This window comes from Notamacropus eugenii, chromosome 5, assembly GCF_028372415.1.
Source record: "Notamacropus eugenii isolate mMacEug1 chromosome 5, mMacEug1.pri_v2, whole genome shotgun sequence".
Taxonomy (NCBI): Eukaryota; Metazoa; Chordata; class Mammalia; order Diprotodontia; family Macropodidae; genus Notamacropus; species Notamacropus eugenii.
The window spans coordinates 307,294,992-307,320,716 of record NC_092876.1 but is presented as its reverse complement, the minus strand read 5'-3'; positions in this window follow the sequence as shown (position 1 = coordinate 307,320,716).

Genomic DNA, 25,725 nt, shown 5'->3' with positions numbered 1-25,725 from the left:
GACCAAATGACATGGAACCATGTCTCTTTTGACCCACATAGATAGCTAGAGGTGTTGTTCTGAAAGAGGGAAAGGAACTAAGAAAACATATTCCATCTAAATATTCAAAATATAACAGCCAAGAAAATAAAAAGTAACCCACATGCCCAGAGCAGGAGAAAATTCAGGCAGCATATTAAATGGAATCCTGGCAGCAGATTCAATGAGGAATTATATCCTCTCTATGTCTTTGTTCCATTTCCCTTCTTCCTGAGTTTTCCTGAAATGTTCTTGGTGGGGTGTGCTCATTCAGGTGTATTGTGTGTGTGTGTGTGTGTGTGTGTGTATGTATTCATATATGCATATATATATAAATGATATATATGAATTATTTTGTAAAATGAACACTGGACAAGGAATCAGGAATGGCAGGTTCTAGTACTAAGCTCCACCACTAACTAGCTGCTAAGTTTGTAAAAGTTACTTATCCTCTGTAAGCCTCAGTTTCCCACTTATAAAATTGTACTAATAACCATTATGCCACCTATTTCTTAAGATCATAGTGAGACTTAAAAAAGATAACTGGAATAAAAACACATTAGGAAAAAAAGTATTTTACACCCATATGAGGAATTAGCACTAAATACTTCTGTTTTCTTAACCTTATTAGGTGAGGAGTGGGAAGAAGAGGTGGTAGAGGGCAGGAGCATGGAGATACACACACATATAAATACACATAAACATATATACATGTGTATATGTGTGTGTGTGTTGTGTGTCTGTGCAAATTGTGTCAGATCTTTGGGGCTGTCAGCAACTATTGGCAGTGGCCAAATTGAAACATCCCATCAATCAACAATCATTTATTAAAAGTACCTATGTGCTAGACACAGTGGATACCAACACAAAGATAAGAGTCCTTGACCCTAGCACAGCTTATACTCTACATATTTCTAGTCCTTGACCCTATCAAATGATTTAATATAGGAAACAGAGCAGTAGAAACGACACTAAAAATACCTGCCTTATTGCTGCACCCTAAGACTACTGGACCTTTCCATCTGCCCTGGAGCTGAACCCTTCTATAGAGATTATCTTCCGTCACTGGAACGTGAGCTCCTTAAGAGCGGGGATGTCTCAGTTTTTTATTTGTGTTTTCAGTGCTTAACACAGTATATGCACCTAATAAATTATTTTCATTCATTCATTCATTCATTCATTCATTCTACTGCCTGATACAACACATTCACAGATGTAAATACACACGTGAAAATTTCACGGTTCAATCCAGTGTAACTGATTTGAAAAAATGTAATGACACAGAATTGAATATGACCAAAAACATCTTTTACAACCAAAAAGTATTTATTAAAAGTGTCCTGTCCTATGTTTCAGGCACTGTGGTAGGTATTAGGAATACAAAGACAAAATCACCCCTGCCCTCAAGTGGAAATGATATGTACAAATATAAACATATGCAGATATATGCAAAATTAATATGATCATTAGGGGAAGGGTGATACTAGTAGCTGAGAAATTCAGGAAAGGTTTCATAAAACTCATTTCATGAGTCAAAAATTCTGTATCTTATTCATCAACTACCTAGAAGTAAACTATCCCCAACCACCATTTTCCATTCTCTCAGCCCCATCTTCAACTCTGCCCACCCATGTCCCACTCCAACTCTGCCATTTTCTTTCATGTGTCCTCTAGAATTCCCTTTCCATAATGAACAAGCGTTTCTTAATTCTGTTATCTCTTCCTCTCATACTCCTTTCCACTTACATGTTCCCCAGGTGACACCATGTCCCTGACCACCCTCTCAAGCCCTAGCTGTACTTTTTTCATATCCTATGATCCACTGATCCTAGAGGAGAATCAGAACACAACCTGCTCCTTCCCAGACTCTCTCTTTTCCACAATCACTCAACAGTCTGCCCTCTTTTGAAGTTCACCTTATTAAAATTTTCACCTTTACAGATCATAATGGCTATTGTCTATCAGTCCTCAGGTGAATCCTCCTCCTTTTTCAAAAATTTGACACTTAGCTCACTGTCTTCCTCTCCTTCCCAGCTCCTGCCCTTATAGACTTCAATGTTTATGTTGATGATCCTTCAAATAACCTAACCTTATAGTTCCTCCATCTTTTCAAGTCCCATGACCTACTTTTCCACTCCACCTTAGCCACCTGTAGGGATGATCATATCCTAGATCTCACCATCACCCACAATTGCCCCAGTTTTTTAAATAGAAAATTCTGTCATTTCTTTATCTGATCACAGTCTCTGATCGTTGCTACACTAAATTTAATCTTGACCTTCATCACAATCTCTAATCCCTCCACCCTTCAGTTCTTCTTAAAGCCATTAACCCAGCTCTGGCCTCATTTTCTTCCATTCTCAATCTCATGGTTAACCAATTCAACTCCACATTGTCATCTCCTTTCATATCCCTTGCCCTTGATCCTTTTGCTTTAGCTGGTTGTTCAGTCAGTCATTCAGTCATATCAGCTAGATAGTACAGTGGATAGAGCACGAGTGCAGGAGTCAGAAGGACCTGAATTCAAATCTCACCTCAGACACTTCACACTCACTAGCTATGTGACCTTGGCCAAGTCACTTAACCCCAATTGCCTCATCCTGGGTCATCTCCAGTCATCTTGATGAATATTTGGTCACTGGATTCAGAGGGCTCTGGAGAAAAAGTGAGACTGGTGACCTGCACAGCCCTCCCTCACTCAAAACAAAGTCCAGTACAAGTCATGTCATTATTTCTCTGATGGCATGGTCTTCTTCAGCAACAAAGGATGAATACACAGTCATGTCCAATTCTTCATGACCCCTTGGACCGCTGCATGCTAATACTGTCCATGAGGTTTTCTTAGCAAAGGTACTAGAGTGGTTTGCCATTTCCTTCTCCAGTGGATTAAGGCAAATAGAGGTTAAGCGACTTGCCCAGGGTCACACAGCTAGTAAGTATCTGAAGCCAGATTTAAACTCAGATCCTCCGTATTCCAGACCAAGTGCTCTATCCACTGATCCATCTAGCTGCCTCCTAGCTTTTCCCCTTGCCTTAACTTTATCCCTTATCAAATTCCAGTTCTGCATTATGCCTGCCATGTAACTCCTCTGCTGCTTAAAGGCAGCTAGGTAGCACAGTAGATAGAGCCTTAGATCTGGATCTAGATCACACTAGCTGTGTGGCCCTGAGCAAGACCCTTAATATCTCCCTACCTAAGGTTCCTCAACTGTAAAATGGGGATAATAATAGCAGCTCCTATTTTTAGAAGTATAAAATTATATTTATAAAGCTCTTTGCAAACCTCAAATACCTACATAAATAAAAGCTAGCTATTATTTGTTCCTACTAACCTTTTGCTAAACAGAACTGAACAAAGTCACATAACCTTGTTGACTAGTACACTACACTACAGCAAGGCAACTTTGTATTTGTCTTTAATTGATTTGCTTTCCTTTATATCATTCCACATCATACAAATCATGCCCCCTAACTGAAGTTCTGTCCTATGTCCTCTTCCATTCTCCCTCTATACACTCTCTAGATGACACAACTTCCATGGATTTAGTTATCATTCGTCTTTATGCAGATGACACAAATCTATATATCCAACCCTAGTCTCTCCCCTCTGTGCTTCAATCCCACCTTGGCAACTGTCACTTCAACATTCCAAAGTGGATATCAGGGAAACGCCTTAAACTCAACATGTTCAAAACAGAACTAATTATTCTGCCCCTTTCCTCAAACCCACCTCTTTTCCAATCTTCCCTATTTCTGTTACAAGTACTACTATTCTTCAGGTGTCCCAGGTTCCTAACTTCAACATTATCCTTGACTCCTTATTTTCCTTCACCCACTAATATTCAATAACTTGCCAATCTTGTTATTTTCACCTTTTATCTCTTCCATTAACTCTTTCTATCTACTCACATAGGTATCACTTTTGTCTGAGCTAGCCTGAACTTACCCGGAGCTCTCGTCACCTCTGGCCTAGACTATTGAAATGTCCTCCTTGCTGGGCTCTCTGACTCAGATCTCTCCCTGGTTCTAGCCATCTTCCACCCAACTACCAAAGTGATTTTCCTTAGGCCCAATTTGAATCATGTCACTCTCCCATTCAATAAAATCTAGGAATTGCTTATTGCCTTTATGAGAAAACAGAAACTCTTTTCTTTGGCTTCTAAAGCCCTTCACAACCAGTCTCCAGTGTTACTTTTAAGCTTTGTCATACATTACTCCCCTACCCACACTACAATCCATCCAAAATGGTCTTATCTAACTTCTTCATACAGCACTCTGGCCCTTGCACTAGCCATCTCCTCTGCCTGGAATGCACTTCCACACCTACACACCACAAAATCTCTTTCTTCCTTCTTTCAAAGATAAAACTTAAACAAAACCTTCTTTACACAAAGCCTTTCCTGATCTCCCCAATTGCTACTGCCTTCCCTTACTAACTATATTGTTTCTGTTTTTATTTTTTCTGTATTCTGTATACACATATCATATATACATGTTTGTATGCATGTGTGCATTCATGCAATACTTCAACATAATATGATGTCCAGGAGAGTAGGGATTATTTTTTTTTTTTTACTTATACATTTAAAAAATTTTTGTATCCCCCATACCTCTCAAGGTACCTGGCATATGGTAGGTACTTAATAAATGCTTGTTGGTATTAATTTGGAGGAAAAGGGATTCTTAGAAACAAATGTGAAGAGGTAATTCATTCTAGGTAGAAAGATTTATTAATCTGGGTGTTATCATGAGGATGATGGGGAAAGAGAGTAGGGAGCCTAAAATATACTCCCCACACATGGGTAAATGTCAGACCACATGTGTCAGGCCATATTTGAGAGTCTAGCAGAGAAAGATGACATGAACATGAAAAAGAAGCTACTTATGAAAAAGTGGAATTTTGTTTGGGCCAGAGGAATGGGACTTGAAGGAGCAAGCTTGGGCAATAAAAAGAGAAATAGTATGTTCAGAAGAGCTAGAAACAGGAGACATAGGGTGGGAGGAAGAGGTTACAGTGGAAAAGTGGGTGTGACTGAAATATTTGAAAGCCCAAGAAATTACCCGAGTGCACATGTGATTGGCTAGAGATAAAACTGACAAAGGCAAGTGTGAAGATGAACTCCCAGTGGTGAAAAAGATGCTCTAACCAATCAATGATGCTTGATGCATGAGGAGAAGAATAGATGTAGCTGTTCTAAGGAAACCATATACAAGCAAAAACAAAGCCATCTATTTTAAATGAAAATGAAAGAGACATGACAGGGGAAAGTCAAATATTTGTAAAATGATTTAAACAAAGAGAAGTAAATATAAGGAGATATTATTGGCTCTGTGCTATTGTGCCTCCTCCCAATAACTATGATGTTTCTCATAACTTATATATACACAGAGTTCCTCTTCCACCTGACCCCTTCCTTCTAATCCCAGATCAATCTGTGGCAGTTTTTAGCTTGACAGCAGGAAAAGAGTATCTCCAAAAATGATCCCAATAGACTAAGGGGAAGAAGGTCTAATCACAGACTGGCTGAATGTGTAACACTGCTGTCACCCATATCTCTACATTGTCACACTACAAAATGTCTGGCAAGGATCCCTATAGAGGGGAGAACTTATTCCCTTATCAAGCCCAGGGAAGACTTGGGGCCAGGGAAGGCCTTTGCTTTGTTTTCCATTTCAAGCTCAGCCTAGCAACCCAGACTGCAGCTCCTTAGTATTCAGGGCCTGTGTTTCTGCCTTACAACTTTTCTCCTTTCCCTCCCCCATGCTCGGAACAGCCTCTCCCCTTCCCCCACTTTCCTCACCACAAGCAATTTTTTTTTTTACAAGCATTGCATGAGGATGTATTAACACAATGAGGACATACTATAGAGTCCCATAACCGCAAACAAGAGGTAAGTAATACCTGTTAGAGGAGATGGCATTTTAATTAGCCCACTGGAGATTCTTGCCTTCTATTTGCCCTCACCCTTCCACCTTTAATCCTCCCCCCCCCCCGCCCACAACCATCATCTATATATAAAGTCCATAAGGTCTTTTTCTGACCGCTTTCTCCACGTTTATGCGACCTCCAGAACACAGGTTGATTGGAAAGGTCCCTCTCCTGGATAACAACAATTCAATGTACCTTGACATTTTAATAGCCTGCCGTCCTGGTGAACACAATCGAGCAGAGCAGTGAAGCAAAAATCATTAGGTAAGCAAGATAATCTAAACAGAATCAGCCCCGCCTTTCATTCCCGCATCTGGGGGCAGGTTATACAGCTGGGGCATGCTGCACAGCTGGGGTACTTCTCCCCCAGCCTATAAGGACATACATGTTTATGTGTGTGTGTGGTGCACACACAAGCTTCATTGTGATTTGGCTCAATATTACAAGGGTTGGAATAAACTGGACTAAATCAAACCCTCAAACATACCAACTATGGACCAAAACAACGTGTAATATAAGGTAGCCCGTGATACAGACTTGCTTCCCAAAACTAATCCTATCAGGGGGAACCCACAGATATATACATAGGGCTATATATGAATAAAATATATTATATGTGACATATTTAAAATGCTTTACAAACCTTAAAACACTGTGTAAACTTTAGCTACTATTACATATACCATTGTTATATGTGCTTATAGGTATGGTTATATATAAAATCAATAATAGAAGTATGCATAAGTTTATAAGAAGCTTGGCATGTCTCCAAGCCTTCATAAAGTCTATGAATACCTTTTGACATACATATAAATATTTCCCTGCTCATGGGCACTCGCACATACACACATACTTTGACTGTAAAGAAATGAACTCATTTTTTTAATAGACTTAAGAACATATCAATCCAAATGAATGCTATACCATTCAGAGAAGTCACCTGACTAGCCTATGCCTCCATTTCTATGATGATCAAACTATTTCTAGGAATCCTCTTTGGGAATGGTCTTCTGAGTCAGTTTATCAGCCACATAAGAAAATCAACATCATCACTTTATAGTCATTCTGTGTATGTGTGTGTGTGTGTGTGTGTGTGTGTGTGTGCATGCACACGAGGGCATGCATGCAAATGCCTTAGCATAATGGATAACTAATTAGCCTTAAAGCCAGGAAGATCTGAGTTCAAATCTCACCTCAGGTATATACTTTCTATATGGCCCTAGACAAGTTACTTAACCTCTCAGTGCTCTTTAGGACTAAAAGTTTCAAAGAAGGTGCCAACCTGCATTGATAGAGGGAGTTTCCTCACCTAAGTTTCTATACCAATGAAATGAGGTCCAGTCCCTTATCTTGTCTTATGCATATACCTATGTGTGCATGAATACATATACACATGCACACACATGCACACACACACACACACACACACACACACACACCTTTCTTGAGTAGGAAGGGACATCAAGATGCATACAGGTCAAAAGATGACAAAAAAAATCTTCCAATGGAATGTCAATCTTTTTTCTCCCCATCCCTGCCCACATATCCCTCCTTTTCTCCCTCCCTTTCACACCAATCCACCAGCACAGATCCATTTCCCTAGGAGTGAGATGCTGACTTGGCAAGCCATTCACTTTATGAATATGACCCTCAGAGGGGAGAGCCCCTCTCACAAGCCCCCGAACTATGTTATCACCGTTATTAAGGAGCTTAAAGAGGAACTGGAAAGAAGAGACACCATTGGAATTGCAGCCTGATTGTGATTGATGTGTTCCTATTAGCGCCTCACTGTTATCTCTCTGGATGGCAAGAACAGCCAGTGGCTTGTAACACAACAGATTACCTGAGTTCTCAGCCTTAGACGGATGTTTAAATAAAATATAGTCCCTTTTAGCAAGAGGCTCATTTTCTCCACCGGGCTCCCAGACTATTTCATGTCATCTCTGATTCGCTGCGACTCTCCTCAGTAAACATGTCTTATCATTAATAATTCTTTACAAGCACAATCTCAAGGAGTTCTCTCTCTCTCCTCTCTCTCTCTCTCTCTCTCTCTCTCTCTCTCTCTCTCTCTCTCTCTCTCTCTCTCTCTCTTTCTCTCTCTCCCTTTCCCTCCCTCCTTCTCTTATTTTCTTTTTCCCCTCACCCTTTTCTTGGCAGTTGAACTCAGACTCATCACCCTCCCGTTTGGGTTCCAAGGTGCTTCTCTCTGGATTTTCACCTGCCTTGCCAAAAATGATTGATTACCCTGGGCCGACTGGGTGTCCGGCAATACCCAACAAATGACTTTGGCCCCTAGCAGCAGGCCTTGGCCAGATAGAAATCAATATTTCACCATTAAAATCTATCAAAGAAGAGTTAAGGCACCATCTGTCCCTGCCGCCTCTCTATGGTGTGTGAACATTAAATCCGACACTTGTACTACATGAGTAATCAATATATAGTGGTTCACAGATCATTTGTGGTCCCCTTTTAGCAGTGATGGATGTCTGGAATAGTTGTGATTCATTTTGTCAGACCATTAAACAAGATTCTGTCCAGTTCCTTCCTGATTTCATTTAGAGGATCATTCTTCACAGTTCATAAGAGGGAAACGGTTTTTACCAATCTGCTTCTATTTCAATAAGTCACTTTATAGAGATTGTGTGTCCTCCAGACTGTAAAAATTCTGGAGAGATAGTACAAACAGACCTCTAAAACTATTCACTGCATGACATATGCATAAAGTGTGAAGAGCGGAATGTAAATATGTTTACCTCTTTATCTGCAAATGTTGGTTTTAACCCTTTCCTAGCCAGATAGGCAAGTATCAGAGCACTCCAGGAATGTGGGTCTGCTAAAGCAGGAGGATGATGAAGGTTATCAAATATAAGGCTGATTGAAATAGTCAGAGAGTGAACAATTCTTCCCACCCCCCCGACTCCCACCTCCAAGTCCCTTAGTGGTAGTAGATTTTTTTCAAAGGTTGGTAATGTAGAGAATTTTTTTGTGGAGCCAGGGAAAAGATGGCAATTATCTACCATAGTGTAAAAAGCACTGAATTTGGAGACAGAGGAACTGGATCTAAATCCCATCTATGTCATTTATTACCTATGTAACCTGAACCTCTCTACATCCCAGTTCCCTAATCTGTAAAATGAGTAGGTTAGATTCCCTTTTAGCCCCTAAATCCTATGATCTTATTCTGCCTCATCCAAAACTACTACTAAATGCCTCATTTCACTTGGCACCATATAAAATGAGCTAAAAAGATACATACTTCCTGCCCTCAAGGACATGGATATGAAGAGACATGAAGGAAGACAGAAAATCATTGAACAAGGAGACCTGGCCTAAATAATAAATTATGACCAAATTCTGTGGATTATTCATTTTACAAATTATAAAGATGGTTTTACCTGATATTCTCCCAATCTGCTTTCTTTTCTCATCAAACCACTCTGTGCTTAGGAAATTAATTCTCCTTTTAATATTAGCACAAATACATCATAATTGGGAAGGTAACTTTTGAAGGAAGGTAAAAAAATGCAATTCAAATTCAAAAAGAATTATTTTTTTTTTCAAAGAACTACTTGCTTTTTGGATTATCCATGCCATTCTCCCTTCCATTACTGTGAATTAACAAAACTTTACTGTAATGACTAAAATTAACCTTAAATCCCAGAACCTTTGAGAGTTGTAAGGAAACTTTGAGATCTTTCTATTTTACAGATAAAGAAATTGAGGCCCCGAGAGGTCACATGCTTGATCAATGTCAGTGAATGGGACTCAAATCTTCATATTTTCTCAAATTCCAACCTTTCTACCAGATAATTTTAAATGTAAAGTGCTCTGCATCTGCTTACCATGACCATACAGACATTTGGAATGGGGGGGGCGGGGTGTCATTCTCATTTTTCAAGTTGGCATAGAAAACTTCCAATAAGAGACTAACAAGTCCTGTGACTTGAGATGTGCTATTAAAGGAATCTTCAGTTTCTTTACCTCTGTTTCAGAGCACTATCCACAAGAAACCACTTCCCTGAAATACCCCTTAAGATAAAATCTAGGGGCAGCTAAGTGGATAGAACACTGGCCTGGAATCAGGAGGACCTGATATCAAATATGGTCTCAGACATTTACTAGCTATGTGACCCTGGGCAAGTCACTTAATTAACCCCAACTGAAGGAAGGAGGGAGGGAGGGAGGGAGAGAGGGAGGGAAGGAAGGAAAGGAGTATCAGAACCTGAATATAATAATGCAAACGACAGCCACAACAACAATAAAAAGTCTGGGTGCCACGTAATTACAATGGCCAAGCTTGTCCTCAAAAAGAGTGGAGAAAATGTTTCCCTTCTTCTTTGCATAGATAGTAGGCTATGGGTATAGAACATTATATAATCCTGTCAAACTCAACTGACCAGTCACTTGGTTTTGAACTTTTTTTTCCTCTTTCTTTTCCTTTATCATGATATCACCTGAGAAGAATACATATGCTTTCATCTTAGCCACCATGAATAAACTAGTATGAGGTCTGTCATATGCTAGTATATCTATGACCAGAATCGTAGACATAAAGCAATGGAACATTGGTCAGACAAGGATTTGAATCTCAGCCCTGGAAAAGATGTTGCACAAGTCACTTCGCTTTAATCTTCTCACTAATAAAGTGAATGGGTTGAATTAAGTTCCTTTTCAGCTAAAACTATCTATGAACCAGTCTTGGAGTTACAGTAGGTCAAATCTGGCCTCAGATTCTTACTAGCTGTGTGACCCTGGACAAGTCACTTAATAACTAACTGTCTGCCTCCATTTCCTCAGCTGTAAAATGGGGATGATAATAGCATCAACTTTCCAGTGTTGTGAAGATAAATGGATAATATCTGTAAAGTGTTTAGCACAGTGCCTAGAACATAGTAGGCATTTTATAAATGCTTTCTCCTACCTAACATGGGGCATCTAGATGGCTCAGTGGATATCGTGCCAGGCTTGGAGTTATAAGGACCTGAATTCAAATATGGTCTCAGATATTTACTAGCTGTGTGAGCCTGGGCAGGTCACTTTGCCCTGTTTGCCTCAGTTTCCTCATCTGTAAAATGAGCTGGAGAAGGAAAGGGCAGATCACTCCAGAATCTTTGTCAAGAAAACCCCAAATAGGGTCACAAAGAGTCAAATATGACTGAACAACAACCTAACATAGAAATCCCCTCTACCTTGTACCTAGAGTCACTGAGATCCTGCTTAACAATTTTCTGGGATGGGGTAGTCACTATTCTGAGGAGCTCACCTCATTTTGGGACAATTCTAATAGTAAGTTCTTCCTTATTCTGAGTTAAAATCTGCTTGCACTGATTTCTCTCTTAGTAATGTTTCCCACCTGCACCACCTCTTAGAGTAATAAGTTCCAATCTGTTAACTACCAGTAATGAAAAGAAATACCCACTTTAATTTGTCCTAAAACTACCTCCTTCAGCCTTTACGAGGGGAAGGGGACCTAGTATTCTAGGGCTTGGTGAAGGTGGGTCTGTCCATGTTCTCCATCTTTAACCCTTTTATAGACTTCTTATATAACCATCTACCTTTGTATTTTCAGATGGAAGAATTCTAATTTTTTTCTTTCTCTTTGATGGAGAATAACTTAGACCCTGTGATCACTTTAGTTATCCTTCTCTAAGCTCTTTTCCAGTCCTACTACAGTATGTTATTATTGAGGTATGGTGACTAGAATTACACCCAGCACTCCTGATTTGGCTTATTACAATTAGATCCCCATTATCCAGTAATCTATCCATCTCCCTGCTATCTTCTTTAAGAGCAGAACACCAGGTTCTGAACAACACAACACATCAAATGAAAGAACATCTGGGGCCAGATGTCCTGGGTCTGAGCTCCAGCTTATCAACTAAATTCCTTTGAGGAAAGAACTGACTCTCTGAACCTCATTTTCTTTCTCTGAAAAATGGAAATGAGATATACATCACCTTTCTTCCAGGATTATTGTGAAAATCAAAGGAAATGATGTCTGTGAAAAAACAAAAGTGTAAATTTTTACAAAAATTGAAGTATCATAGATGTTAATTTATTCCTATTATATCAGTAACACTATTACTAATTAAGCCTAATATTTTATTCTTATTAAAGTAAAGCCAATTAGTAAAGTCAAAGTGATTTCTCCTGATGAGTTCTTGTAGCACTGTCCCACTATATGGATCACAGAAGCATAGTTTTAGAACTGGACCTAAGTCTAGTTTCCTCCTTTTACAGAGAAGGAAACTGAGGTCCAGGGAAGTTCGGCAACTTGGGAAAGTGTGGCAGGGATGAGATCTGAACCAAGGTCTTCAGTTTCCACATATAGAGTTCTAACCATTTCACAGTACTGCTTCAACGCCTCACAACCTATCTTTTGTACACATTTCCTCCAACATGTTTGCAAGCTCTCAGGTCATGCTTTACACGTTTTTCTTCCTCTCTAGGGCTTAGCACTGTGTTTTCCATGTAGTAAGTGCTCAATGAATATTTCAATAAATGGATAAATGACTCATGTCTGGAAATAGTATGATTATATAAGCCTGGTTTGTCCAACCTACAAAGACTATTAATTAGTAGGGCTGTTTTGGGGTTTGGAGGAAGTTTTCTAATTTCTCAACCAGCCCATCCCCTTGCTTCCCCCATAGCGGCATCTCTTCCAATTGACTAATCGGGATCTATAAGTAAAGACTGCTTTCTCAAACAAAACACAAATTAAGTTTCCTTCCTCAGATGGTCACTAGATATGTAACCCTGTGTAAGTCACTTAACCTCTCTCAGGCTCAGTTTCCTCATCTGTAAAATGGGACTAATGATAGCACTTACTTCACAGGATTGTAGTAAAGGTCAAATGAGATAATATATACAAAACACGTTACAAAACTTAAGTTCTGTGTAAACATCAACCATTATGCTTTCTCAAGAAACATAAGTAATTTATAAATCATACAGAACTAAAATTCTCATGAAAAGTGGGAGCATTATTACATTTACTCAATAGAAACGTATAGTCCTTTTAAGAATAGGTTTTAAAAACTGAATGTATGCTTATCAGTATTATACCCTAATCGTACAGTCACAAACACATTCTAGAAATGATACTGAAAATAGGCTCTATATTAGTATGTCTTCTTCTAACATACCAAAGATGGTGACCCAAAGCCACTGCTGATAGAACAGTTGTTGCCATCACTGATATCTTCAAACATATCCTGAACCAGAACCAAGGTTCATTCATATGTGTGTTGACCAGGGTGTTGATATATGGGAGGGAGTATTATATCTGTAACTCAAAAAGCTGCTCTCCCACCCATCTCAGGGCTACCTTTCCAGGGCTCTCATTGGCATGGTAACCTTCTATCAGGACTCACCTTTCCCTTTCAATGTGCCACTCTGCCTCCTCCTAAGAGTTAGGGTATTGGATACCATTGGCCATGCCATGAGACAATGGCCATATTTTCTGTGGGATGTCTTGCCTCTCCTCTCTTGTCAGAACTGTACCTGTGGAAAGCAGTCCTCTGTGTATTCCTCTGCCAACTACATTTGTCTTGTCCAAAAAAAAAACTCCTAGCTAAGGCTCTGAGCTTGACCATGTGCTCCAAGTGGGCAATTAATATGTGCCATGGTCCAGATGTAATAGTACATGGTTCCATCTATTCAGTGGTATTTAATTCCTCACAGATTATGTGCCCAGGTCTATATCAGCTGTTTTTTAAAACCATCTGCAGGCAAAAGCATGGTCATTTCACTCACAGAGATCATGTTTCCATGCAAGGTGATCATAGTATGTGTTCTGTTATCTGTCTTCTTATCTGTTTCCATCAGGGTTGATGCTATTTCTTGTCCCTCTAACCCTCACCAGCCTCTAGTCCATCCTCCTGCCTCCTCTAAAACCCCTTAGACCCTGTGATCACTTTAGTTATCCTAAGTCTTTTAGACTTTTAGACTTCTAAAAATTATTTCAAATACAAGAGGGGGGCTTTAGTCTTGAAAATCTTGAGGGATTCCATATATTTATGACGCTCTATCCCAATGTCGAAAAACACTCTTGGGAAGTTCTTAGTTACTAATGTACATAGTTCATACTGTCTTTTCTGCATTTGAATTTTGAAAGGCACCACAATGTACGTCTGACTCTCTCCTCTCCAGTTCCTCCTTACTATTGCCTCCCATATAATCCTTCTACTGCATGACTCTAATTATGCTCTCCCTCTATCCAAAACCCTCCAATAGCTCTATATTGCCTACAAAATAGTGTATAAACTACTTATCTTGTTAATCTAGGCCTTACACATTCTTACTCCAAACTTTCCATCTTTATCTGATACAATACCCCTTCATATACCCTCTGTTCCAGCCAGAATACATGTTTCACTGTCTATACTCCCTATCCTGTCCTCTAAGGCCTATATTCCATGGTTCACACTGGGCTCCATGCCTAAAGTTGACTCCTTTCCCCTCTTTCCCCCAACTCCTATCTCTACAGGTAGAAAATTTTCCCATTCCTCATAGCCAAACTCATGAACCAGCACTCCCAAGAAGTCTTCTTTGACTGTCCCTGCTGGAGATTGCTGTGGTCTCTCTTTTGCACTTACTACATCTCACCCTATGTTATCATGGTTTATGTATGTGTGTGTGTGTGTGTGTGTGTGTGTGTGTGTGTATGTTAACCCCTACCCCTAACCCCCACAAATTCCTTGAGGAAAGTAGCTATGTCTTATTTCAACTTTATATTCCAAGTATATAGCACAATGCCTTGCACATAGTGGGCAGTCCATAACTATTTGTCTATTGCATTCAAGCCCCTAATCATTCACATGACTTTTCCCCTTTGTGTCAAAAAGTTGTTCAATATATATATATATATATATATATATATACATATCCAACTTATGGTAGAAAAATCAGCATGCATTAAACTGGTATTAGAATCTTTTCACTGTAAGAGATTTTCATAGTCATCAAACATATCTACTGTACTTCCCCACAAAGGCTATTTGCTGCTACATAGATTTCAACATAATTATTACTTAAGTACTTAATCAAAGGGGTCAGACTTGGTGGGGGGGTGTAAGGTAAGCCAAAGACATACTAGATTTGAATTAGGCTCAACTAACTCACTCAGAAATATCCAAGGGTAAAGAACAAGAGTGGACCAACAGAGTTCATGGGTTCCTGAGACTCTTTCCTGAATAAGGAGAACAGTTATCCTGCCTGAAACTGCATACACAGTCATTGGTTAACAGATTTGCAGATACATTCCAGCCATGACCTTGGAGTCAGGTCAAAATCTGACTGCTCAAAAGTTAGAAAGACAGGTATGGTTTTTGTTAAAATCTGGCCAGTTCACTTGTGACAAATAGCCAATGGTCTGGACAGGGTCCTATTTCTGATTGCCTAAAGAACTGTGTCAATGGTGAATGGATACCTGCCTTTTAAAAGGGATAATGTTCATAAATTCATATTACAATGTGAACCCTATGAAGGCAAGAACTGTTTGCTTTGTATCCCCAATGCTCAGACCAGTGCTTCCCACATAGTCAGTACCTTAAAAAATTCTTGTTGATTGACTGACAAATTCTTGAAGACATTTAAGAGAAAAGCAGTCATGGATTCTGATCAAATCACAGTGAGAACAAAAAGTCACAACACTCTAGCTAAGAGGAAAAATTATCCTATATCATATTTAATGAATAACTTGATGAATAACTTGATCCTTGTTAATTTGTTAGCTGGTAATAATTATCAAAGGTTTATGGTAAATTATCCCTCCAGGGATAGCTAAATTTTACAAGAGTAGTGTTGAGTCTGAATAGCCCAGAGGATACAAATAAATACATCTCTAATGGTAGAGTTTTGGTTTAGCTTTGGATTATGAATTTGGGGGGATATTTCTAAGGGCCTCACATTCCACTAAAAGATCATGGTCTACTTGCCTTGGAGTCTTTTAAGGGAAATAATCAGCCTTATGCATTCCCCTTAAGGCAGAGTTCAATATTCCTCGTCTCTCAGACTGGCTTTTGGCCCTTCTGCCTGGGGCAGAGATGAGTTAAAGAGAAACAAAGATGTGCAAAGGAACAAAATGCCTTGGATTGAGACTTTGAGAACATCCTTCATGGAATCCAAGAACTGGAAAGAGAGAAGGAAAAGCTCCACCTTTTTTGATTGCCCTGGAAAATATCTGTATAATTTTTGAAATCCTTTATGTTAGGTAAGAAAACAGAAGAGCTTATTCAATGATTCAGAGGAAAAAGAGAGGGTGTCTGTGGGGGGAAGGAAGGAAGGGTAGATGGGAGGAGAGTTAATCAACTACCTAGCTCCTAGTCTGCTATTGCCAATCTCTCTTTCATCTAAAAATTGGTGGTGGGGTGGGGGTGGGGGGAAGGACCAGGAGAAGAGTTTGCAGGGTAACAGGACTAATCAGGACTTCACCATCAAAGCAAATATATCCAATTAACAGCTATTAAAGAAGAATTTTATGGCACTGTGCACAATGAAGGCCATTATATCTAGAGGAAATTAATCTTAATTATTGGTACCTGCATACATACATGCAAAGGGAAGCAACTCACATTAATCTACATTAAACTTAATAGCAGTCGGTGTATTATCTATTCTGAGTCAAAATTGACTGCTGGCCCCTGCATATGTATCTGCAGTGCTAACTCAAGTAATTATAGTACAGCCAGTCTCAAAGACACAATTTGTTCCCTATATAATAAATCAGTAGTTAGAAGCTTTCCTATAATTAAAAAACAAACAAAAAATAGAACTCTATAGGCAAATGTCATTTTTTTCTAAGAGAGATTAGAGAAAAAGAGAAGATGTCTACCTGCTATCCACTCTGAGAAAGCAGTAAAAGAAATCCATAGCTTAGTCTACTCCTAGATAGACCCATAAATACGAACCCTCCAATATTAGATTTTCTGCACCATGGAGATGAACATTTATAGAATCCCTAGGTTGCAGGCTGCTGGGAATCCATGCTCCATTTCTAAGGAGATTGTTAGACTCAACCTAGAATAGTTTCTTGTCTGTTAGTGAGAAGGTTCAATTATATAGGCCTGGGTGGTAGATTAATTTGATGTAGTAAAACTTCAATTAACCAGATGCTTCAATTAACCAAGATTTAATTCTTGGCTTATATGAAAGTGGAATCCTACCCAACTTACCACATATCCCCAAATAAAGAAAAAAGAAAACCTTACCTCATGGATTTAAGAAACTAACTTTCAGTGACTGATGTGGTCTCAGTCTATATTCAGCCTAGTCCCCCGTACCTTCTCCATCTCAATCTGAAGGTTGGATGGTGATAGTCGGCTCTCAGAATGATGAAACTCTAAGATCTTCACTTTACACTGAGACTTGGGAAACAACAGAACAAGGTAAGTCTGGGGATGTAGGGGAATTCTTGGAAGTTGGGTTGGTGAAGCACTTGAACCCAGGAGATAGGTGGTCAAATGCAAAGATGTCAACTTAGATATGGAGGGGAAAGAAGGCACTACTCTGGGTACAGGAAAGTTTGGAATCCAGAGTAATGGAAGAACAAGTAGGTACATCATGTATTTAGACAAGTCAAAAATCTGAAATCAAGCAAGAGGGGCAGGCATTAGAGATCAGAAATTTGAAGTGGTAAACTTGGAAACAAGCTCCAGGTCAAAGAATCTAACCAATCATCAGGAGTCTAGGCAAAAGAGTCTAGGGAAGCAGTCAAGGGAGGTGGGAAAAGGACATGAGTACCAATAGTGGGAATGGAATTTGATGCTGAACCAAAGTATTGAGGCCCCATGTATATTTCCTGCTGAATGTGGCAACAGGATCTTGGAGAAAACATTTCTTTTCTCCAAACCTCACTTTTTTTTTCATTTGGAAAAGAAAAAAAAACGCTAGTTCATTTCTAAGATCTTTCTAATGGTAATGTTTGAGGATTCTTATTTTCCTTAAAAAAAAAAAACACACACACACTTTAAACATGTTACTTCCTGGTTCAAAAACCTGGATTCCTTATTACTACAGTCCAAATCCGCCCTTAATCTGACATCTAAAACCTTTCATAACCTGACCCTAATCCAACTTTATCCCCCACTACCCTGGCTACATAAATTTGTCAGTGCATGAAGGCATGCTTTATGCTTTTTAAACCCCATTTGTTGCCAGTCATTTCAGTCATGTCCAACTTTGTGTGACCCCATCTGAGGTTCTTTGGACAAAGATAATGCAGTGATTTGCCATATCCTTCTCCAGCTCATTTTACAGAGGAAGAAACGGAGGCAAACAGAGTTAAGTGACATGCCCAGGGTCACATACCTACTATCAAAATCAAATTTGAATTCAGGTCTTCCTGACTACAGGTCCGATGCTCTCTTTACTGCAACACCTAGCTGCCCTTTCAAACTCCATATGTTTACTTAAATACCCACAAGGATTCCCTGTACTTAACTAGGCAAATTCAAACCAGTTTGTAAGCAGCCCCTTTCCTATGAAAACTTCCTAGAGCTCTCAAACATGCAGTACTTTCACCCCAATCTCCCTCATTTCTAAAAGAGGAAACTGAGGCCCAGAAAAGTGAAATGATTGGCCCAAGGTCACACGATGGTCAGCAGCAGAAACAGGATGGAATTCAGATCCTCTAATGCTACCATGTCATGTTGCCCGCACCTAGTCCCTGCACAAGCAGGTTATTTTTTGGACCCTCCTGGATCAGAGTGAATGTAAATAGTAATTGTTTCTCTTTTGGCCAGCAACTCTGAGGGTCTTCCCCTATCAGTTTGATTTTTTTTGCATTAAAGGGGCCCTCCCTCAAGTCACTTCTTACAGGGCCTAGTAACTGAATGGGAGTTACCTCACTCACAGTGAGAACCTGATAAGACCATAACCTGAAAGGACCAGGGTCCCACACTGCATCCTAGGCCATCTCCAGTCATCCTGATAAATATCAGGCAACTGGACCCAGATGGCTCCAGAGGAGAAAGAGAGGCTGGTAACCTTGTACAACCCTCCCTCACTCCTTGACACGATCCAAGTCAACTGTAAGTCATGTCATCTTCTCCCTGATATCATGGTTCTTTTTGAGAACAAAGGACAAACCACACAATCTAATTTGGGGGTGTCAAGCATGTTATAGAGGATGGAACTGTCCTGAATGACCTTCCAATATCTATGGTATATGTCCAGGGTATCTGAATGAATGGAATAATTTTCCTTTCCGTCCCCTTCTGTCTTTCTTTAGCATTTAAGAAGCTCCCTTTCCTTCTCCTGCATAGCTCTCATCATTTAAATCACTTCTTTGGCACCTATGAGGAAGCTAGGTGGCATAGTGTATAAGGTGGGCAACTTGGAGTCAGCCAGTCAGTCAAAAAGTATCCATGATGTATTTATTATGTACCATGGACTGTGATTCTTGCAGAAGGAGGCTCTTGGGCAGGGAGACCAGGAGATAGAGGTGAAAAAGGAGAGCACCCCAAACATAGAGAATAGCCCATGAAAAATGGAATCTAGAGATGTAGTGGTTTGTATGAGGAATGATAAGGAGGCCACTTTCTGCAAAACCAGTAGGCAGCTTTTAGTGGAGAGTCTACTGTGATGGCACTCAAAGCATCGAGTCTTTAAGCACTGAGCCAGCACACTTGGCTCACCTGAAAGGTTCAGAGCAAAAGTGCTGGCAGAACAGACCCTGATCCTAGAGTAGCCCATGTGGTTCTAGAAGAGTCCCAGCTCCAGGCTTGTTCTGTGGCACATACCTAGCCAGAGCTGACCAAGAAGATACCTTTGGTTACTTCTATCACATTAGAAGGAGCTGGGAGCAAGAGGGAGCAAGCATTTATCAAACACCTACTCTGCATCAGTCATTCTGCTAAGCACTTTACAACTATTCTCTCATTTGATTCTTACAATAACTCGTTAAGGTACAAAACAGTAACTACCATGGCCCTCACTGCCTAGAAGGTCAGATAGGTAAGCTTTTACTCAGTCCCAGAGTTCTCTGGTATCCTTAAGAGAATGGGTGGGGGTGGTCTAGGCTCTCTGCTCATGGCTCCAGCCCCCATCAATGGTTTTCTCTCAACTGTAGGGAGTGTCCTTCTATAATCCAGTTCTATTAGCCAACTATAGTCAGATTAGCTGTTACTTCAAAAGGTATAACAAAAATAGAAAACCTATTCCCTCTAACACATGGGAGGCATCATCCCCTCCCCACACCATACCTTATATCTCAGGCCCTAAGGAGGGGAAGGAGATGAGGTTCATAGCTTAGGTCAGTTCCCATGGAGAACAATACCAATTTCAAGTCCAAAACCTCCTCAGTCTCAAGTAACAGGCACCTGGGGCTCTCAGGGTTGCTATGCCAGACTGGTTGGCTACACCACCCCACCTGTAATCCTGGCTTCAATGCTTCCATGGCTCATACCCCTGGATCCCGTGAGGATCACCTTTCCTACCCAAAACTAAGGAGCTCAGACAACATAGGATAGAAAAAAAAACACCTCCAGGACTATTTCTCAAAGAGGGAGCTGGAGAAAAACAGTCCTTTCCTTCTCTTCCGTTCAATTCATGGTGCCCATGCTGTCGTTGAACTGTGACCTTCACCCTCTGGATGGAGTAGGTAAGATCAGTCAAAAAGAACAAAGCCAAAAAAAGAGAGCAAGAGAGTTCATTGACTCAGTTTCATCAGTTTTAAGGATGTAGTCAACCAATCAAATGAGGCTATCCCTACCCTGGTAAGACACACAGAGACCTGGCAGGATATCTGGACATGTTTCAAAGGTCTCTCAAGGTCACTTCCATGTTACTAGAATTGAGTGTCCCTCGACTTGCCGAGGTTGTAGTAGGTACTATTTTTATCACTGCTTTACAGTTAAGGAAACTGAGATGACAGTAGTCAAGTGACTTGCCTAGTGTCACACAGCTAGTCTGAGGCTAGATTTGAACTTCAGTCTTCCTGACTCTAGATCCAGTACTCTATCCACTGAACCACCTAGCCTACCTAAAAAAAAGATCAGAAATACCAGAATGCTAAAATATTATTTTAGCTCTGTATATATCCAAGGACTTTTATGTGGTCTTTCCAGACACCTGGATAATCCCTGGGATTTCTGAGCTGTCTGCATCACCCAGAAGCCTGACTCCAAAACTGGATTTCTCCTTTAGACTCCATTACCACCAGGTTTCTGTCAAGTGAACTCTAGGACTGACTGCTGCATCTAGGAAAGGGAACAACTTCATACCTTTCACACGTTCACTGTGGGGAGAAGGCAGTACATGGCCCCCAGCGAAAGGATTCTCCGACATTTGTCTCCCATGATCCCTTCTAAGGGATCCAATACTACTACCTCCACCCGCTTATACACACACACACACATACACACACACACACACACACACACTCACACATAATGTCTCTTCACCTTGCCATTCTTAAACCCTAAGAGGGAGAAGACCAAAGAAAAATGGAAAGAAAACCATTCCATTGATTCATATGTCATTGTTATTTGGTTGTATCCCACTCTTTTGACTCCATTTGGTGTTTTCTTAGCAAAGACATAGAAGAGATTTTCCATTTCTTGCTCAAGGTTATTTTGCAAATGAGGAAACTAAAGCAAATAGAGTTTAGTGACTTACCCAGGATTACAGAGCTAGTAAGTATCTGAGGCCAGATTTGAATTCAGATCTTCCTGACTCCAGGCCCAGCATACTGTCCACTATAATACCTAGCTGTCCATTCATTCATATAGCCTATACTTAAGCAACATAGACACCTGGAAGATATTCAAGACAATTCCATTCTCTATAATAGTGACAACTAATTCAAATAAAAATGGGGTTACTAAGGATCTCTGCAGGAGCATATTGACTTAGAAAAATCACATGTTAGCATTATCTGTGTTTCACTATTTTTTTTATTCTGTTAAATATTTTCCAATTACATTTTAAAATCTAGTTGGAGAAGCACTCAGGCATATTGTGGCCAAATGTGGCCTGTTGGTCTTATGTTTGATACCTCTGCTCTACAATATACTTGACATTCCCAAATTAGGAAAGGCCATGTGGTATAAAGGAAAGAACACTGGCTCTAGAATCAGAAGGTCTGAGTTCAAATTTCACATCTGTCACTTACTACCACTGTGGCCTTGGGCAAATTACTTAACTTGTCTAGGCCTCAGTTTCCTTATCTATAAAATGAGAGAGTTGGACTAGGTGACCTCTTAAATCCCTTCCAGCTTTAAGCCTATGCTTCCAGATTGCTACCCCTCACACACCCTCACCTAGATATTTGAGAAAAATCTATTGTCTTCAACTATGTATGTGTGTGTGTGATGTGTACATATGCATATATACATACATAACATATAAATACATACATCACACACACACACATATAGCATCCTCAACCCATACCATATGCACACACTTGACTTAAAGAACTCATAAAAAGAGGTCTTGACAAAGGTTCTATATGCCCTTTATAAGGAAGTCAAACATTCTGGTGAAATATATGGCAACATTTTCCCAAGGAACTCAAGGACAAAAACCAGCATCTAGTAAGGAAAAATCTTTCAAGTTGGAATGTGCTTTAGGCTGGCCCCTTAAAGGAAAAATGTTATATGCCTGGGAAAGATTATAAGTACCAATGTTATAAGAGGGTCCCATTGTAATAATGATAGCTTATGGCTCCATGCTGCCTTTTATCCCAGAGGCTCCAAAAAGAGGCCTTAAAAACTGAAATCTTATACACATGCATACACACATAATATTTAAAAATTCACACATATATCACTTCACCCACCTCTTTAATGAAGGTGGAATGTGGCAGATGTTTCACAGCTGCATGGCAATCGCTACATAGCAGTTTAGGACAGGAAGTAGAGGATATCCTATCCAAGAGAAACTGAAGCAATAGTAGATGGAGGTAAAATCTAATTAACCCCACCTGGAATTCAGCCAAATGCTTGGGGGACCACTCCACACTCCTCCCCCAGCCCTTGAAAAAGGACCCCCAAGTTATTAACTGGAAGGAGAGAAGACTAGTACCAGAGACACCGATTGTTCCCAGAGACCCTCCACAATACTAAGACAGTTAATGGAAAAGATTCCTCTATTGAACTATATACATTGCTACCAGTATTTGAGGAATGCAACCTGTAACTGGTTAGCTCCATTGATCCAAGGCCCAAGGTGATGAGGATAATTTCCACATGGATCAGTTATTTTTACTCTGTTCAGTAGCCAGTAATGCATACATAACCCCAGTGATCTATCCTGCAAATATGTACCCCTCCTCAAAGGGAACTGGAAGAGAATGAATGAAAAAAAATTAATGAACAAATGCCTATCTCTTCTTGACTTTCTACCTAGAACTGTATCACACACACTGCAGGAGCTCAACAAGCCCTTGACTCATTACTGATTGATATCTTAGAACCTCCTCAACACTGCAATATTAGTCATATCTTTAGTCTCCCAGGATTCTTCCCCCAAATCTGGGAGGAAACTCTCTCCTGCCCCCATCTTCCTTCTAACCTCTCTTTGATTATTTACTCTGGTCCCCAGCCACTTAAGGAATTTAGCAAACAACAGTATTGATTGTTTGCCACTGGTCAGACGTAAAGAGAGAAGCATTTTCCCCTCAGTAACCCAGGAAAAACTACTATTAGCTTTTCTGTAAAATCCTATCTATTACGCTGTTGGAAAGACTCATTACCACAAACCAAGGTATTTTCTCCATACGCTGCAAAACAGCCACTGACAGAAGGGTCAGAACAAGCTGCCTAAGGAGGTCTTTGGCATCTCAAGGCTTGTTATCGGTTTATTTGAATCTATAGAGCCTCAGGCTCAAGAGGCCAGTGTCACAGGAGCATTCTATGGAGGACAATCTTTGGATCTTGGCATCTGCCACATACTGCATCCTTGATTCCAACGAGTTCTCTCAGCAGTGTCTGTCTTGGTACATGAGAGATACCAGGTGAGAACATTTGGATGGCTCAGTGTTAGTCTCATAAAGCTTGCCTCTATATATAGTGATTTGGGATTTACAAAGCCCTTATCATCCCCATTTTACAGAAGAGACAACTGAGGCTGAGAGAGGTCAAATGATTGAAGAGTCAAACAATTAGTAAGTGTCTGAGACATAATTTGAACTCAAGTCCTCCTGACTTCAAGTCCAGCACTCTATCTACTAAAGGACATACCTATCTAATGCTAGGTCAGTCATGCTGCCTCCACATACAAAGGACCATCCATACTGTTCAACTCAGAACTTACAGCCTGTTTGAAAAGCTAAATAATGCCATCATTCCAGCCACGGAGTCAGGGAAGCATTTCCAGATATGCTCTGAGCTGCTTCCCTTACGGCTGAAATAGTGATATCACATTGGAGTGCTTCTAGATATATGCTGGGAGAAAGCAGGATGGGAGGGTGGGGGTGGGAAACCATCAAAACTTGTTGACAGCCCAAAGAAAAATATCTTCCCACCAGAGCAGCTGTTGCTAAGTTTAGTTGATGGGTGTCCTGTCACTGAGAAAATAGGAGGTCTCCTTAAAATGTCTCTTTTGTTTGATTACTATTCCAAGGCTGATTAGCTTATTTTACAACTGCCTAGTTTGCAAAGATCCTCAAAAGAAAACAAACAAAAATATGCACTGTTTGGTGCTGGATCTGCTCAGTTCCCTCAGCATCCTCTCTGCATTCCTCCACCAAGCCATTAGAATACTGCTATAAATGCTAATGAAAGGAAAAGGCAATCCAGCACTGGAGAAAGTCCAAATTGTTGATTTGCCATTGGAATGTCTCCTCTAAACTTACTTTTCTCTCCCTGGACTAACTCTTCTCCTGGCACCAACCTTTAGCCTTCAGTTCTTGCTCTTAGAATTGGGGCTTCTTTTTGAGACCTACTGAGAGATGCAATGAATCTTTAAAACCCCTCCTCTGAAGTTCTGTCAAGGATATAGGAAAGGCACAAGGATTTTTTCCACAGTTTCATTCAAATCAGGAGGCCCTAGATAAGGGGATCTCCTCTAGCAAAGTAGGTGAGCATCTTCTCTGCAATTTATAGTCTTAGGGGGGTATTTGGGCACAAAGACATTAAATGAATTGCACAGGGTCACGCTGCCAGCATACGTCAAATTTGGGACTTGATCTACAGTTTTCCTGGTTCCAATGATGGCTGCCTTTTCATTACTCAATGCTACTTCCTATGTCCAGGTTATAGTAGATAAAAATAAGTCACATTTCTATAACACTTTAAGACTTACAGAGCAATTTCCTTACAATATTTCTGTGAGGGAGGCAGCAAATGATTGTTATCTCTATCTTTTAGATGAGAAAACTGAGGCTTAGAAAAATTAAATGTCTTGCCCAAGATTGCATAGCTTGTAAACGTCAGAGCTCCATACTCTGGTAACCCAGTGTAAAGGATCCAGATTTGGAATCAAAGAACTTGAGTTAAAATACCAGCTCTTCTAGTCACTACATGCCTGACTTTGAGCAAGTCACCTGAACTCTTCAGGCTTAGTTTTCTTCATCTTTAAAATGAATGAAGAAATTCTTCCTGCCTTTTTTGAAGAGGTGGAAGACTACAGGTGCATTTGGCATAAATAAAGTTTGAAAGAGAAAGACTTGGTTCCTCTCTACCACCTCAGTTGATGTAGTCATACTATGTTAGATGTTGCTAAACACTTTTTCCTCTTTCTTTCTTATTCTGTGGCATAAAGAATGGCATAAAGAATGTGCAAAGGAAGGGGTAGATATTCATAAATTAAAGGGATATAAACATAAACTATCA